The sequence below is a fragment of the Fukomys damarensis genome, unplaced genomic scaffold, assembly GCF_012274545.1.
Source record: "Fukomys damarensis isolate Sample0158 unplaced genomic scaffold, DMR_v1.0_HiC HiC_scaffold_11, whole genome shotgun sequence".
Lineage (NCBI taxonomy): Eukaryota > Metazoa > Chordata > Mammalia > Rodentia > Bathyergidae > Fukomys > Fukomys damarensis.
Window position 1 is genome coordinate 7,179,592 of NW_022900923.1, and position 16,729 is coordinate 7,196,320.

General features: G+C 43.3%; 1 long non-coding RNA gene across 3 annotated transcripts; it reads right to left on the reverse strand.

The window, feature by feature from the left end:
* Positions 1–3,982: 3,982 nt before the first annotated feature.
* Positions 3,983–7,932, reverse strand: LOC104875134. Of its 3 annotated transcripts, none has more exons than XR_783962.1 (4): positions 7,200–7,295; positions 6,579–6,771; positions 4,893–6,190; positions 3,983–4,504 (listed from the first exon to the last, which is right to left on the reverse strand). It is a non-coding gene; the product is annotated as an uncharacterized LOC104875134 (long non-coding RNA). The 3 variants fall into 3 exon arrangements; XR_783961.1 differs by lacking the exon at positions 3,983–4,504 and adding an exon at positions 7,746–7,932 and having other exon boundaries at positions 5,373–6,190; positions 7,200–7,340; XR_783963.1 differs by lacking the exons at positions 3,983–4,504; positions 7,200–7,295 and adding an exon at positions 6,837–7,189 and having other exon boundaries at positions 5,373–6,190.
* Between the last annotated feature and the right edge of the window lie 8,797 nt (positions 7,933–16,729).

Sequence of the window (16,729 nt, forward strand, 5' to 3'; positions counted from 1 at the left end):
TTTTCTTACAATTTATCACTTGTTTAAATCATATCACACTTTAGTTTTATTTAACTTCACTTTCTTGTACCCTTGGTGTTTGTCTTTTATTCTCCTGGCCTTTCTGTTTGCTTTGTTTTTCCTTACTATGAGGAGTTTATCCAATGTGCAGAATCTTTGTATTTTTGAAGTTGTCTTTCTTGGAACCTTGGAATTCCTGTTCTAATTTGAACTAATTTCATCTTAAGCCAGCTAAGCAGCTGCCAATTTGTTTTCTGTGTCATTTCCAGTTTGTTTTACTGCTTTATCTCTTCCACATCTTTCTCTTTCTTGCTTCCCACCTTCATTCTGCTGGAGTAGAGGTCAAGTAAAATTTTCAGAAAAAGCATATGGAAAATGAGCTTTTGAATCAGTACGTAATGGAGTCTTTATTCTCATTGTTGGTCGATAGTTTGGATTGACATTTTGTTCTAGGTTCTCATAATCAACATTTGAATAGTGTTTTAAAGAGTAATAAAGAGTTCAAACAGTGAACAATAAGAAGAAAACAAGCCAGACGTGGTGGTGTAATCCTAGCATGCTGGGAGGCTGAGGCAGGAGGATCACAAAGTGAAATCCAGCCTGGGTGAATTATTAATTTAGCAAGACCCTGCTTCAAAAACAAAACAAAATGAAAAATGCTGTAGCTCAGGCAATGCCCTGGGTTTAATCCCTAGTGCAGTGAAGAAAAAAGAAGCCATTCAGCCATTCACCATGCAGAGAGTTTATTTATGCAAATGTACCAAGGCATAAAATAACAGTATGTATTGGGAATCAAGCAATTCAGAATTGCAGTGCATAAAGAGCAAGGATTAGATCAAAGGGAGAAAGTACAGGGAATAAAACTGAAGGGAGAGGCTGGGTCACACCCCAAAGTCTTGTTGCCACACTAAGGGATTGACTATAACACTGAAGTGAAGAATAGGCTTCATCTGAGAAATAAGACACAGAAAGGTTGAGTGTTCACAGCCTGGATGGTGGCTACCGAATTGGAAGAAATGGGTCCTGCACGAAAGAAGGAGCTCACTAGGGCAGGAGGGGAGAATTGAAAGTAACCAGGGACTTTGTTCTGGAGCAATGATGAAGACCCAAAGATTTTGAAAAAAGGGATCAGTACTGTGGATTTATGTCCTAGAAAGGTGGCTCTGGACATGGTGCAGGGGAAGGAGTAGGTAGGGAGGGGAGGGTGGGCGAGCCCGTCTCCGTGCTGTTTGTTGCCATGTGGAATGCCCTGAGAGCTGACGGCCACTTGAGCCGCCATGGGGAGAAGGGCACAGATCTGAGGGATACAGACGATGAATTAAAGGCAAATCGAGCGTGAGTACATGTGAGGATGGAGAGAAGAGACAGTGAATCATGGGTTCTCAGTTTGGGCTGGGGGTGGAGGCATAGTTCATCCAGGAGAAGATGCTTGTGGGGAAAGATGTCACAGTGTGGGATTAAGCTTGTCCCAGACGTGGATCCTGTCTCTCTCTCTCTCTCTCTCTCTCTCTCTCTCTCTCTCTCTCTCTCCCTTTCTTCTTAAATTTCAATCACTTTTATCTGTCCAGTGAAGCAAAGAAAAAACCCAGACCTAACTGTTTGTCTTCCCTTCCCAACATTCCACCTTTGCCTGGAAACATCCTCTTTTGGCTTCTGCCTTCACAGCAAGTCTTTCAGACCCTCAGAATTCTCCATTTCCTTCAAACACAAGGCCTTTGCACCTGCTCTACCCTGGCCTACAACAATTCTCCTTCCTCTTTGGCCATGCTGTACTTACTCCTTCCTAGCTCAGTGTCAGTCATTGTCTCAGGGGGGGCCTGGACCCTCTCCTGACAGCCCCAGGCTCTCTTCTGCCAATAAAGGAGCAACTGATTCAAGCTTTGCAGTGCATTTATCTCTGTGATAAAGCGTCCTACCGCTTCACTGTAGCTGTGACCACAGAGGCTCTTCTCCCAAGAGAAGTGACGTTTCTCACACAATTCTCAGGAGCTATCGGAGAAGTTGCATGCCTAATTTCCAGACAGCAGTTCACCGCAGGCTACACTGAGCCCCTGACAGAGTCCATGCAAGACTGTGCCTTCAAGGCCCCTAGGAGGCACTGCTGCAAGATCTGACTGGGGAAGCCGCATTTCCTGCTGGGTCTCTCTGGGGCAGCAGCCAGCAGGGAACTTGCAGTTTCGCTGGGAGACAAGTGGGAGCTGAGGGTCCCTCCCGCAGGGCTTGCTATCTTGTATGCCTTGAGCTTCTTCAGTGTAGACTGGATCCAGTCTGTGATTTCCTCCCAGACCCACTTGAGTGCTGAGTGCATAAGACGCGCTTAATAGGTGAGTATTAAATAAGCAACTGAATATATTTAGATGCTGCTACTGATTTTCCATCTATCTACCTACCTGCCTGTCCATCTCCTGCCTCTGGCATACATGAGTCCAGAATCTTCAGAAACAGGTCATGGGACATTTCCTGCAACGCTGTGCCGCTGCCCTGTCCACCAATGCTGGTTGACCACGAAATCTCTCTTATCTGGGGACTCACCCTCTTTCCCTTGAGATTATGAGCCCCAAGGGCTATGGGATCCAGGAAGACTGCGGATTGCCTTTGGTCTCTTGTCTGTTGCATTTTTGTTCCCACTGCTTCCTGCTTCTGACACTAAAAGATACTAAAGGCGGTTGGCTCTGCCAAAACACCTGTTTCGCCAGGACAAGCTGGGTCCTCGTATTGTGGGCTCATCCTTCAGTGCTGTGTACTGAACCCCCAGCTCTTCAGGACACCCTCACAGCCATCCCCTTGCCCTGGCACCTCAGGAAAGCACCTTCTGCCTCCTCACAGCCCTGCCCAGTCCTTCTCTTTCAGGCACAAGCGCCCCATCTTTTCCTTCTCAGGGCTACACGTGCCAACTCACTGACTTGATGGTTAAAGTCCTGGAAAGTCCCCAGGCAGGAGTGAGCCAAGTTCAAAATAGTAAAGATCAGGCTGCCCTTAAAGGGTTAGGGAGAACAGTCTCCTCTTCCCCTGCTTCCTCCTTCTCTCTTCTTAAGACTTCTTAAGACTGGCATAAGCTAAGGCATTAAGCAAGTCAACAATCAGCCATTCTGCTGGTTGTGTAAATGAATTCAGTGGGGTCATATGATTAACCGGATATCATCAGGTCTAAAATAGATCAATTGTAGGGCATGCCATCATCTTATGTTTTAATAAAAAAAAATGTACTTATTAGAAGCACTGTTGATTGCACGGGGCGCCACAATTTTAGAAGTGACAATATGTGAAAAAAACATTTTTAGAATCAACAAGGTGGAATACTACATTTTTTTGCTCCTAGCCTTTTAAAATTATAATTTGCCTTAGAGATCTTTCTATGCTGATATTACAAGGATTTATATTTCATTGTTAAAATTTTTCTATAGCATTCCAAATAAGGAGATAATGTATATGGTAATTCATCTACTGATGGATATTATTTTTACATTTAAGAACCGTGCTTTAATGAAGGTTCTTATGCATTTCTGTATATTTTCAGTTTTTAGAGGTAGGGTTACTAATTACATTGAATTTTGAGATCACTGTCATTTTGTTCACACACAAAAAAAATACCTATTATAATTACTCCAGAGTGTCTGAGTATCTCTTTCCGCATGCCCTCGCTAAGGGCATGATATTATGGATGACATCGATAGTTTTCACTTTTCTAATCTAACTGACCCAAAATGATATTGATGTAATCTGTACTTCTATGATTGCCAATGAAATTAAACATATTTTCAAATGTCCTTTAGTCATTTTTATTTCTTTGTGGCATTTTGATCTCTTTTACCAATTGACATAATTTTTGTCTGATTTATAGATGCTTTTTATATAGTAAGGTTAATTGTCCATGTGTATTCAATATGTATTATCTCCCTGTTTATTTTCTGTAGCTAACTTTCCCAATGTTTTTATTATTCTTGTTGCTGAGATGTAACTTTGGGTTTTTTTCGGCTCTGGGGATCGAACTCAGGACCTTGAACTAGCAAGGCAGGCGGCAGCACCCCTGAGCTAAATCCCCGTCCCTGAGAGGTAACTGTTTCTGTAGCCATATCTTCTATTGTACTTCATTGCTTTTAGATTTTGCTTTGCTTAACATGTCTTCTGGAGTACAGGACTACAAAGTTAGTTACCCACAGTATTTCGTGTTCATTATCTACCAGTGTGTGTGTGTGTGTGTGTGTGTGTGTGTGTGTGTCCATCTGAGTATTTACATATTTTCAACCTTTTGAAAATAAAAAAGAATTTATTTTTGTCTACATCATAAGATAGGAATCTCACTTGCTTTTTTTCATGTCATAGTAAGTTTTCCTACTGCTCTTCTTGGGATAGTTTTAATTGTTTTCTTCTGAATGGAAAGTAATCATTCTTGTAGATTGGTGTCTCCTCCTGGATTTTCAGATCCACTTCTTTGAATGATTTTTCTCAATCTTTATGTTAATATCACAGTATTTGATTACTGTGATTTTGTATTTTGTCATCTCTTTTGGGGGAAAATCATAGAAAAGAGAGATTAATATATATTAATTCTCAATAAATTAATATTTATTCAGTGTCCTCTAGTGCTGGACTCAGTTGTAAGTACTTGGGCATCTGTAACAACTTTATGAACTTTAATTTTAATAAATAGCTTCATTTTAGTAATTTATTTATTGATCGTTCCCTCAGCCCAGGATGGCTCTTTAAAAAAATTTTTTTTCTCTATCAGGTAAAGTTTAAAATACTTTAACGTCCATAAAAAGTTTTATGAAATTGATTGATATGACATTAACTTATACAGGAAATTTACTGCATTAACTTACAGAATAAAATGGTAGATAAAATAGGGAAAATAAATATATTTGGATCTTCCCCTCCAAAAGTTACCTTACCTCGGTGTGCTGCAGTTTCCTTCTTTAAAAAATGAGGATAATAATCTTAATTGCCTTATAACATTTCCCAGACAGCTAAGAAATAAATCATCTATGTAAAAAATCTTAGACAATTCCTGGCACATTAAAAGAACATAAGAAATGGTAGTTAGTATTATTGTCATTGTTATTGTTATCATTATTGCCCGTCTTTTGTATTTATGCCTTTAGAGTACAGTTCATAGCTTTATTCTCAGTATTTTATAGGTTTGATTGCTATTTTATTTCCATTGTATGCCATAGTTCTTTATTGTTAACACAGATAAACACATGGAAAGGTACATTTATCCTCTGGGTGTTCATGAAATCTCCTGTACGGTCTTTTCTCGTTTCTTCCTCTGCTTTGGCTGTGGTTATAAATGGAAGCTTTAAGGGTGAAGAAACAGAGGTCAGATTCAGACGTGGGTAACGTATTATTTCCTTATGATGTTGATCTATGTGATTTCCAAAATCAAACGTAAATTCGTTTTCACTTGCGCATTGGTCATACTAATACTCCCTGTGACCAGCTCAGCTGTGCTGGAGAACTGACTGTATGGATTGAACATGGCAGGAAAATCATTCCCATCTGTGTCTTCAAACACTGACTTATGTAAAATATGTCTTTAGCCACGTCTCTATAGAGAACCATTGATCTAAAGGTTAGGAAGGAAATTGTCTTGAAACACCTGAGAGAACTCAGGATGCCTGTCCCAGAAGAGCATATAGCTTGGTGGATTCCAGCCATTCCTGTGTCCAAGAAAGGAGGCAGCAGATTTGTGAGAATGTGCAGCAACATGGGTGAGTAGAAGGCCCGGTAGAACTTAGCAGCAATTTCATCTCTCCCTCGAGCGAACCACCTCGGGGAGGTATGGGTTCATTGAGTAACTGAGTCACATCATTAAATTCAAAAGAAGAGAATAATGACCTCTGTGATTGCTAAATTTAAATCCTCTCCAAACAAAAGCATCTACCTAGATAAGTTTTTCTTCCTCCTCCTTTTTTTTTTTTTTGAGGGGTGGGGGGCTGTGTCTAGATTTAGGAAGTGGTCAGATACGTGTAAACTTCTTCTCCAATTTGTCTTCTTTTGCATCTCAGAGGAGCTCACACGGTTTCTGTCCAGATCATTTGAAAGTGTGTTGCTATTCTGAACACTGTGAAGTCTTTTCTTCTCTCTACTCATTCTCATGAGGCTGGTGTCCCCTTGAGTGTCGCTGGCCTGGTTCCACTATGTCAAATGTATGCGGCAGAGAAAGGGGATACACCAGCAGCTGGAGTGGCTGAGAGGAAGGAAGGAGACGAAAACAGATTAATCCCATTCGAAGCAACAGGCACTCTGTTGGATGCTTTCAGACCCAACACTGCGTTTCATGCTCCTGACCATCTTGCGAGAAGACTAGTGCCGTGATGATTTTCACACACGAAGAAACCAAGCCTCAGGGAAGTGAAGATCTGAACCAAGATCTCCTTAACTCCCAAGCCAATGGATCAGAAGCTGCAGCTCATTTTGAGTTCTGAATTCCGGCTCCTCCTAAGTACCCGAGAGCTTAGGTGAGGTCTCCAGGAAGACTGGAGATGAGAACTGTGTGATGTCAAGGCCAACATCGGTTTCAATCACCCGAATCTGTCTACACAAGGAGGGACTTCTTTATCGGCAACCTATCTCACCAAGAGCTCCCCACAGTGGACAAGGCAAAACGCTTTCCATGCAAATAAAACTGTGTGGTCATCAAGGGAATGCTGTTACTTTGCTATTTCAGCTCAAAAATCCTCTTCCCATAAGCAGGTCACACCCTCGCAAGACTTCCCAGATCCAGTTTTGCTTGGTTGTTTGAAGATCAGACGAACAGGGCCGAGGAAGCTGTAGGCAGAAAGAATTAGTGCTAATTCTTTCCCACAATACCGCCCTCCATTCTTCTAACATACCTCAAGTGCATGCCCTCGGCCAGAGCAGATCTGGTGAGAGGAAGATTAACAATGATGACAAAAATAGACCCTGACTTGATAAAACAAATATCAACTGGGGCAGGGGACAAGAGCGGCCCATAACTAACCTCGGATCTAATACGTTCCTCATTAGCACAGGATTGCACCACCTTAAGTATTTCACCTCGTGCTAACTCTGCTGTTAGACTTTCTACCGCTGCCCTTGAACTTTGTCAATATTTGCGAACTGTGGGGGAAAAGAGGATATAGATCTGCAGGAGGGGTGGATGGAAGACATTCTGGAATAGCTTTTGGCTCTCTGTAAACTTATAATCCCCGTCTTGTTGGTCTTTGGCGACCTACCTTTGGAGACGAGGTTATGCGGGCGGATGTTTTCCATGACATCGTGTGTGTTGCGGGGCGGTGAGCTTCCATGGCTTTGTCTTGATCTGCGCTCCCCAGTTTTCTCTCAAGATAAGGATGAGCTCACCGAAGCTATCATCTCTAGATCAGTAAACACTCCGCATGGGTCAAATTCCAGCCCCAGACCCTGGGCTCCTGCACTTCAGGGAGGCATCGATTTCCCTTTCCTGAGGCTTTGGGGTGAGAGGTGAGAACGGCTGGGGCCATGGGTGGTCTGACTTTCACTGTCTTCCAGATCTGCCTCCATCCATGCTCGGCCCAGAGTGAGGGTCGGAGAGGACGTGCCCCTTGTCCTTCTGCTGGATCACCCACACGCTCTTGGCATGATTTCATTTTGCTTTTGCCATACTGGAGACCGACCCAGGGCCTGACTGGTGCTCAGCCCCACGCCATCTGGTCTGCAATCCAGTTTCCTTTCTGATCGCTTACCCTGTGCACCCTAGTCTTTCCTGAATAAAATCTCGCCCTCACCCACTTGTCCCTTACCTGTGGGGGGTATTGCACAGCCGTTGTGGTGAGGTGGCGAGGGTGTTTGATGCCCTCCCTGCTGCTGTAACCCACCCGCCCAGCTCTCAGGTGGGGAAGCCTTGTGAAGGCAGGGCACACATGCCTGTACATCTCTTTGGTGCACCCTGCCTGCTTCCTTTCCCCAGGAGCTCGGGGAGGGTTGATGTTGGCTCTCACATTGAGCAAAGCAAAGGAAAAAGGAACACGGTACAACAGTAGCATTTATAATGCCAGTGACTATCTGTTAGGACAACTATGACTGCCACCCCTGAAGGCTGATGTCTTCCTCTTTCCTGCAGACTATGGAGCATGAGGTGCCTGGGCATATCCTACTGCACATCTCACTGCTGCAGAGCTTGAACGGCAGATGTGAAAGAACAGAGAGCTCAAAAATAAGCACCAGGTTCCAGAGGTGGCTCTGCTGAGCTCAGAGCCCACACTGCTGACTGCTCCCATCTTCCAGCGTAATTCAGGGGCATTGCTGACCACCACGGCCAGTGGTTTGGTGCAAACCAGCTACAAAAACCAGCAGGGGACTCTGGCACACCCATGACCTGGCTTCTTCTGGCCACCAAGGGTGCCTCTCTCTCTTACTGTAGTTCCCACAGTAGAAGTTGTGCTTGCTTGCTGAACAAGTTCAAACACAGCAGAAATATATAAGCAGGGCCACTGTCCCCTGATCCAAACGCATCCCTACTGCCGTCTGCTCTTGGGCGTAGTATTTACTATGTTGGCACATGTTCTCACACATTGAGTGCACATGTACTACAGGCAAAGATACTTCAACTTGAAAAACAGATACAAATTAGACCCAAATTATGCAAAAACATTCCTATATTTACTTTTAAAAGTCAACAATGTAGTGCGGCTAACTCTCTATTTTACTGCATAGCCATATCTTAACATCACATTTTTACAGATGCATAGAATTACATAGGCTGTGGTCTTAAAATATAAGTGTTACAAGTAAGAGAGGCCTTACAAAAAGAAAAGATATAATTCTATGTGGCTTTGGTGCTATCACAGGGAAGCTGTGGTCCTTGGGGTCAGTTCATCTCACAGAGGCAGAAAGTCACACAATTTAACAATTATTTGCTCCTGATTTTCCATTTTCACATCAAATCCTGCAAGGAACATGTGGCATGAAGTTTAGACACATTAACAAAGGTCTTCTCTGCTCCAGACTCATTACCTGTGGCTCTTCCCCTTCAACCAGGCACAGCCCTGCACCTACAACGGCTACAGGTTGGAAATGCAGAGAACAAAGCACCAAGGTTTTGACACTGAATCCCTAAGTCGGGTCTTAGAACTCAGTGTTGAGACACTGGTCTTGGAAATGAAGGCTTTTAGTTTGACTTTTTTGAATGTGTAAGATTAATAAAAAGGGTGTTTTTAGTTTCAAAAGCTCAAGCACCATAGAATCAAGGTATAAAGCTTAACCTACAACAAAGAGCGGAGATGACAGGGGAGGAGCCAGCCTGGCTCACCCTCCTGGTCTGAAGAAGTTTGTCTGGACGAAGGGACAGAGTGGCAGAGAGGTGTGTGTCCAGGCCTGGTGCCTGCAAAGGGTCCCTTGCATCTTGGGCAGAGCCCAGGAATTGGGAGCAAATGACAGATCCAGAACAGCCAGGGATACTTTTTGTCTTCTGTTTTTGTTTTTGTTTTTAGCTCTGGATACTGAACCCACGGCCACATCCCCAGTTCTTTCTTTCAGTAATTTTTTGTTGGTTCACCTTTGCAGTACATGATGTTTACATTCCTTATGTAGAGTTGGTACGTGAACATGGCACATCTCAATTCTTTTCTCATCTTCTTTCCTTCCCCTCCCGAATCCCACTCCATCTCTTCATCGCCTTTTCATTTGCAAAAGATCATCTCCCTAATTCCTACTGTTTGGCCTTTATATTGCTCTTTATTTATACTTTGATTTCCCATAGAGGAGAGACCATATGATGTTTAAACCCATGTGTCTGACTTATCCCACTTAACATTATGGTCTCAAGGTGCATCCATTTTCCTACAGATGATGTGAGTTCATCTTTCTTCGTAGCAGAGTAGTACTGGGCTGTGGGTAAACACCACATTTTCCTTATCCATTCACCTGCTGATGGGTGTGGAGGCTGCTTCCAAGAGTCAGCTATTATGAACTGTGCTGCTGGAAACACGGGTGTGCAGGTATTACTATAATAGGGTGTCTAACTCCTTTGGGAAGATACCTAGAAGGGATAACTTCTTGCATGAGGCTCCCAGAGTGCTGGGATTACAGGCAAGTGATCCATACCTGGCTAGGTCTGGGGTCTTGGAGAAGGAATTCACGTTGAGGTCCTATGTGGCATCTAGAATGGAACAGCTGTCCAGCTCCCCGGGCAGCATGATGTGGCTTTGATAGGGCACCAAGGGCTACGTAAGTTTCAGCACCAAGGAGCTCAGCCATGGGGTGTGAGTCACCGCAAGGAGTAGGATGGGGAAAGGAGTTGGTGAGGGTGGAGAAGCTCCTATGTCGGAAGCCCAGAGGTAGGAACGGCCGTACTAGTGAGCACGGTGCTCAGGGGACACCCGGAATCAGACGGCGCAGGACTCCTTGCTACAGACCCGAGAATGCAGCATCCTTCATGTCAGCCAATGGCCAGAGGCCTCCACCCACCACAGAATCAACCTCGGAGATGCCACCACAAGGGAAGGGGCCGAAGCGGACACTCATAAACCTGAACGTGGCAGCATTGCTTTCTGTGTCAGAAGCAAAAGGAGCCAGGATAGGAATTAAACTGAACAACAGAGGAAACAGTCACACATCTTCACCAAGCTGAATGTGCGCCTTCCTGATTCCGACCTGCTCCCACGGGTGAGTATGTCCGTGAGACTGGCTGTCAGATGCGAAGTTGGTGAGGCAAAGCACTCACATTTTATCTTCTGAATCCTGCCAGATCCTTCTCCAACACGGTAGCTCCAGCTCACACAGCTTTTCACCAGCCCTGTCAGGGAAAAGCTTCTAACCCCTTGCTTGCCAAACTCTGCAGGTTACAAATACTTAAAAACTTTTGCCAACTTGAAAGGAGGAAAATATCTTTCTGGATCTTTTTACCACTATCTGTTGCTGCAGGTTTCTATCCCAAATGTACTGAAAGTTTCCTTCTTCTGTAGCTCAAAACAGAGAAGACTCAGAAATGCATGGCTAGAGACATTGTCGAACTGCAACTGGCATCATTTTATTTACGTTGAGAAAGTTAAAGCTGCTAAAATGTTGAGAGTAAGAAGACACATTTTATATATTCCAGCTGGCAAAGGCTTGTTATGGAAAATGGCAACTCTCACGCGCTCTATCCAATTGCCTGTCGTCAGTGAAACTTTCTCAGAGCCTGGTATTTTATCCCTCACTTGTATTTCGGGCCTGGAGATTGAATTCCTATCTTTTCCACTGAGCTATATACCTAGACTTTTTAGTTTCTGAGAAAGGGTCTCATTAAATTACTGAATTTCCCAGTCTGTGCTCATGTTTGCAATTGTCCTGTCTCAGCCTCCCAGAATGTTGGAAAGTGTCCTTTCCTCATCCAATATAAAGAAGAAGGTTTTACAATTTAAGTAAATAAAACAAAACAAAACAAAAAAACCATACAACTTCTTTATCCTGTCTCAAGTTGATGGGCAATTGGACTATCTCCAAATAAGTGAAATTAATAAGACACATGAATAAATACTGAATAGTTTCTCTGGTGTGAAAAACTAAAAGTGTAAATAAGGATCAAAATGTATAATTGATATTGGGTAGTAGGAAGAAAAGGTCTAAAAGAGTAGAGGAAGTAGGAGGGGTAGGGGAAAGGGAAAAGACAAAGATATTTTAAAAGGAAAAACATAGAAACAATGTCTTTGTAAACAGGGAATGGTGGAGCGGGTGAAGGGAGGGCTGGGGAATGGGGAAAAAAAAAGAACCAAGATACATCCTGTAAAGGTACAAGATCCCGATGATGAATGTAATTGTATTGTATACCTAAATTGATAAAAAAAATTAGAATTTAAATCAGTGCTCCAGAAAATGAAAATGGCGCAACTCCTCTTGTGCAGAATTATTAACCTACCCCAAATGGGCATGCTTTTTCTACCTCTCTCTTTTCTTCTTCTTCAGTTATTGAAGGGCATTATTAAAGCCGCTGTAGACCAAACTGGCTTCTTGCAGAGACCAAGAGTTCCAAGAGGGTAGACGAAAGTGAGACAGGGCAGCCTGGAAAGCAAAAAGGGCCTGAAGAGCAAGGATACTTGGGCCCGGTCAAGGAAAAAGGAGGCAAGAGTACTTAATGCTTGAGTTTGCTGACAGCTCCCCAGAGTGAGATTTATCTCCACTGTCAGGGGATGGGAGAAAAGGCAAATCAATATTATCAGGGAAACTTCTGCCTCTTTTTGCTGAGGTTCAAGTCGAGAACGTCCTTAAGGCCGATTGCACCCCTGCTAATTTGTAATTCAGTGCCCTTTTTACTATACTGCTGGTCTGGATCTGCTTGTTTTTGCATTTGTACTCATAAATGTGGGCTTTATAAACAAATCAGTGTGTATACATATGCTGTTTATGTGTATATATTGCATGAGCTAGCTATAGACTATGCCTTATTTTTTAATATTTGGTAGAGTTCACCTATAAAACTATCAAAGCCAGGTACCTTTTGGGGAGGAAAAGAGAATTTTTATTTCTGCTTATTTTGGACAACAATTTAACTTCTCCAGCCTTGATTACATTAAAACACCTTGCTTCCTAAGTACCTTTTTATTTTCTCCTCCTTTTTGCTTCCAAAGACATCCCTTCACTGATTTGTTTTCATATATATATGTGTGTGTGTGTGTGTGTGTGTGTGTGTGTGTGTGCGCAGTGTTGGTATAAATGCTTGGATATTGAATGGAGAAAAGATATAAATGATATCAAATTGGTAACCTGTGTTTTGTGTGTGACTTTTTTTTTTTCTAAAATGCAGATTCTTGTGCTCACCTGTCCAAGTCCAAGTCTGTTTGGATGTGCAAAGCACACTGACCCAGACTTTGAGGCTTTGCCTTAGTCTTTGTGTCAAGTGGTGAGCTGTGGCGGAAAACTTAGGAAACACATTTTTCCCCCAGCCATCCAAAATTTCCCAGTTGTGAATAACAGGAAGTAGGAACGTTGGTCCGAGGAGTTATTTCATAGCAGTCAAAAGTCATGACAAGAAATCCACAGCTCTGATTTTCAGAGCCTAGAGCTCCTCCCACCAAAGAATTTCCAGTAGCAGGAAAGCATAAGGCTCTATCTGCACAAACCTGGGGGAAAACCCAGCACTTTCTGCACAGGCAGATTTATTTGCAGAGACGCAGGCATTTTTTCCAGAGTGGCTGCCAAACTATCTCCTGAGCTGTCTAGCTAGCACCTGGGCTACTCCGCAGGGGGCCCTGCAAATAATACCCTCCCCTTTGCCAGGACAGAGGCCTCCTCAGCGACTCCGTTTCAGTGCACAGAGCACCTTAATCTGTGCAAGCTGCTCCTCTCCTGCCCCAGGGCCCACCACGAGGCTCTGTGCCCAGGCAGAGGGCAGGGGCTGGGGACTCCTGGGGCACTTCTGTGTCCTTCGCAATGTGAAAGTCTTGGGGAGTTGGGGCGGGCCTGGACACAGTCTTAGGTCACAGTGGAAGACAACACAGTCAGGTGACAAAGTCAAGGAAGAGGGAAGAGAGAGAATGAATTGTAACTGGGAACAAACCACACGCTATGGTTCAGTGCTGTTTCTATGATATAATCTCTTTTTTGCAGGTTTGCTAGAACTTGTAACATTATTTCACATTCATCCCGAAAGAGCTCTCTTGGAGTTGTGTTCTTCCTTAGCAGAGAACCTTTTTCTGTAAAAGACCTTTCCGTAGAACTTACTTGGTACTTAATACTCACATTCGTGCAAAGAGTTTTTAAACATCATAACCAATGAGGTAATTGTTGTTTTAAACAGAGGAATCTTTTTAATGAATATTTTATGGTGCTCCATTATTAAAGATGAAGCTGTTTCTGTTAAGAGGTCTCCGTTTGTGGCCCCAGAGATAATACCACACCACTCTAAGCTCTGAGGAATAATAGCACCAAGTTTGATTATCCCTAAAATTTCTTTAGTGCTCGCCATTTTTCTTCATAAAAAGGAAAATAGGCCAGTCCCTAGCAGAGAAGACTTCCCCCTTGTGTGGGTTCTCATGTGTGATTTAGAAGAACCCTAAGGCCACAGACAGGTTATAAGTCCTGAAGGGGCAGGGGAGGGAGGCTGGGCACAGAAACATCTGGACAGACCGGTCAAGGTGCAAGCAGCCGGGAAACCATCTGGATGGAGACTGGGCTTATGCAAGGTGTGGAGGCCTCCAGCCCCGTCTCCCATGTTCTGGGGATGTCGGACCTACTAGGGAACTGGTACTCAGGTATTCCTGCAACCATGCATTGTTTTAGGCATGTACCACTGGCAAGAGAAGCACACTGAGTCCTAGGTAGCTTTGTGCTGACTTTACTGGCTGGCTCACGGCTGTGAGCGGAGAGAGCGCTGGGGTCTCACAAGTGCCCTGAACTTGGCCAGGGGCCAAGACACTTGTAGAGGGAGCACAATCTTTAATAGAGAAGGATCCAGTCACACTGGGCCAAATTCAGCATTTTACCCTTGCTTTGCTCTTTGATCCCAGTCAGCCTGCTTATGAGAAGCAAAACCATTTTAAGGATTTTTACTTGTTTTGAGGTTTTTTTGCACATAGGAATCTTTTGGTGAAAGTCAGATAGGGTTGCACTGACTCTAATGAATCTTCGGCCTTTGAAAGTCTTTTAATTCTGCAGGGATATTCAACATTGGGATTGAGTTGAATGGTGCAGGTCTTCTCACCCCCAAACATGGTCCTTTGATGACTTCTCCTTTAACGCCAAAAGCTTTCCTTATTTTCCTTCCACTTGTAAATCCTCCCTCCCATCTCGGAGAGGAGCATGCAACTGTTTACCTCTTTACTGTCTTTTCATAATTTTTCTTAGCTATCTCTTGGCTATTTTCTGAAATCTTATCTGTCACATTCTTTACATACTTCCTGTGTATTTTATGCCTTTAAAATGCAAGAATGTTCTTGAACCCCAGAGTTTGGCAATATATGGCAAATATTTGATATGTTTCTGCCACTTGCATTAAGGAGCATGTATTTCTTGCCTTAGCATGTGTTAGTAAACTCGTTAGGAATATGAGTGGATTTCCAGCTGCTAGTGTTGAAGAAAAACTTGCAAATTGTTTATAACTGCTCTAATGGAGACTAAATGAATGACAACAGCCTACTAGAATTATCGGCTTGTGAAGCTTGAATGCTTCACTCTGCAGTGGGCACTGGGACCCTAGAGATGTGGCTAGAGAGGCTGGCGGTCAGCAGTGAGAGTCGATCAGGGTTGAGAACAGCCTGCTTAGGACTGCAGTCCAATCGATGCTGTCAGATAATTTAGGGTCACAAAAATAAGGATCTGAAGCTGTATATTTTTTCTTAACCTTTCCTCTTCATAAGTTCATCGTGCCTGGCAATTGTTACAGTAATGGAAAGCTAATACAGGTGCTAATACTAAGAAGAGCACACAAAGGACATTGTAGATGTTAGCACTCAGGGGAAAGGAGCAGATTCTGATCAGGAAAGACGGAGCCAGCCAGGGGGTTTGGGATGATAGCAGTCATCTAGTTTTTGACCCCAGTAGGTGGTGATTACATAGATGCTCATTTAAACACAAGTTGTGTGGAGGTACATTTGTGTTTTATGCCATTGTGTGTGTGAAGTCATACTTTTAATAAACCTCTGACCAGAAAACATTCCTACTTGCTGTTTCTTCTTAATGATCAGGTCACTAAGAGGATTAACCAACCTGGTTTCAAAGCACATCAGTGTTAAATAAGTCCCTGTGTATTGTAAGTGTCATTCTATAGGCACAAAAGCCTTCTCTGTGAGAAGAGTGGTTGGAAAGGGGAATAGAGGAAGGCTTTTAGTCTCATCAAGGAATAAATATTTTGGCATAGAGGGATATAGAAATGTTTCTTTGCACAATTTAGGGAGATTAGAATTTAACTTTGTGGTGTTGATATAAAAAGAATCAGAAAGGGGAAATACTATTATCATTTAATAAAGTTTCGATATTGCAAGGATTACAGGCATTTTTGCACTGACAATGTTAAAATCTAAAGTTCTTATCATTCTGGTGAAAGCAAAAGAAGAAAACGGAGAGACTAGGGAAAAGCCTTCCATAGCACATGTGAACAGGACAGTGGTGTGGCTGCAGGGAGGGGTGGACAGCAGGGTCGGTCTCGCCAGTCAAATGATTTCTGCTAATTTTTCTTGTTCCTCAGACAAGGTTTTAGTCCATTTTGAACTGCTTTCATAAAACACCCGATGCCAGATGCTTTATAAAGAAAAGAGGTTTGATCAGCTCACAGTCTTGGAGGCTAAAAGTCCCCACAATTCTGCCCCTCTGCAAACCCCACTCTAAGGGGCCTCACTGTGGTGAGAGTGGGTGTGGGAGGGGCAGGTCACATGACAGGACAGGAAGCCAGCAAAAACCAGTTCCAGCCAGTGCCATAATGACTGGTTCTCACGAGAACTGATCAGGCCCTTGAGAATCCCATCAATCCCTTCCTGGTGTAGGTCCCCAAGGAATTACTGCACTCTGTACCCAAGATATTAAAGATTCCTCCACCCCTCAACACTGACACACGGATGCCCACACTTCCAGCGCAAGAATGTATTTAGGGTACACACAAACCTTATGCCAGCTGAGCAAGGGGACACAACTTTAAAACAAAGCGAGAGAGATAAAAATGGTAAAGCCTCACCAATCAGTGTCCTCAGTATGAAAGATGCTGCCAGTAACATGTCAAGGAACATTCCAGACAGATTTGGAAATTTCACCTTATTACTTAGCTCTGAGTCCAGCTGGCACAAAAATAAGACAAGCACTCACTTCCCATATTTTTAGT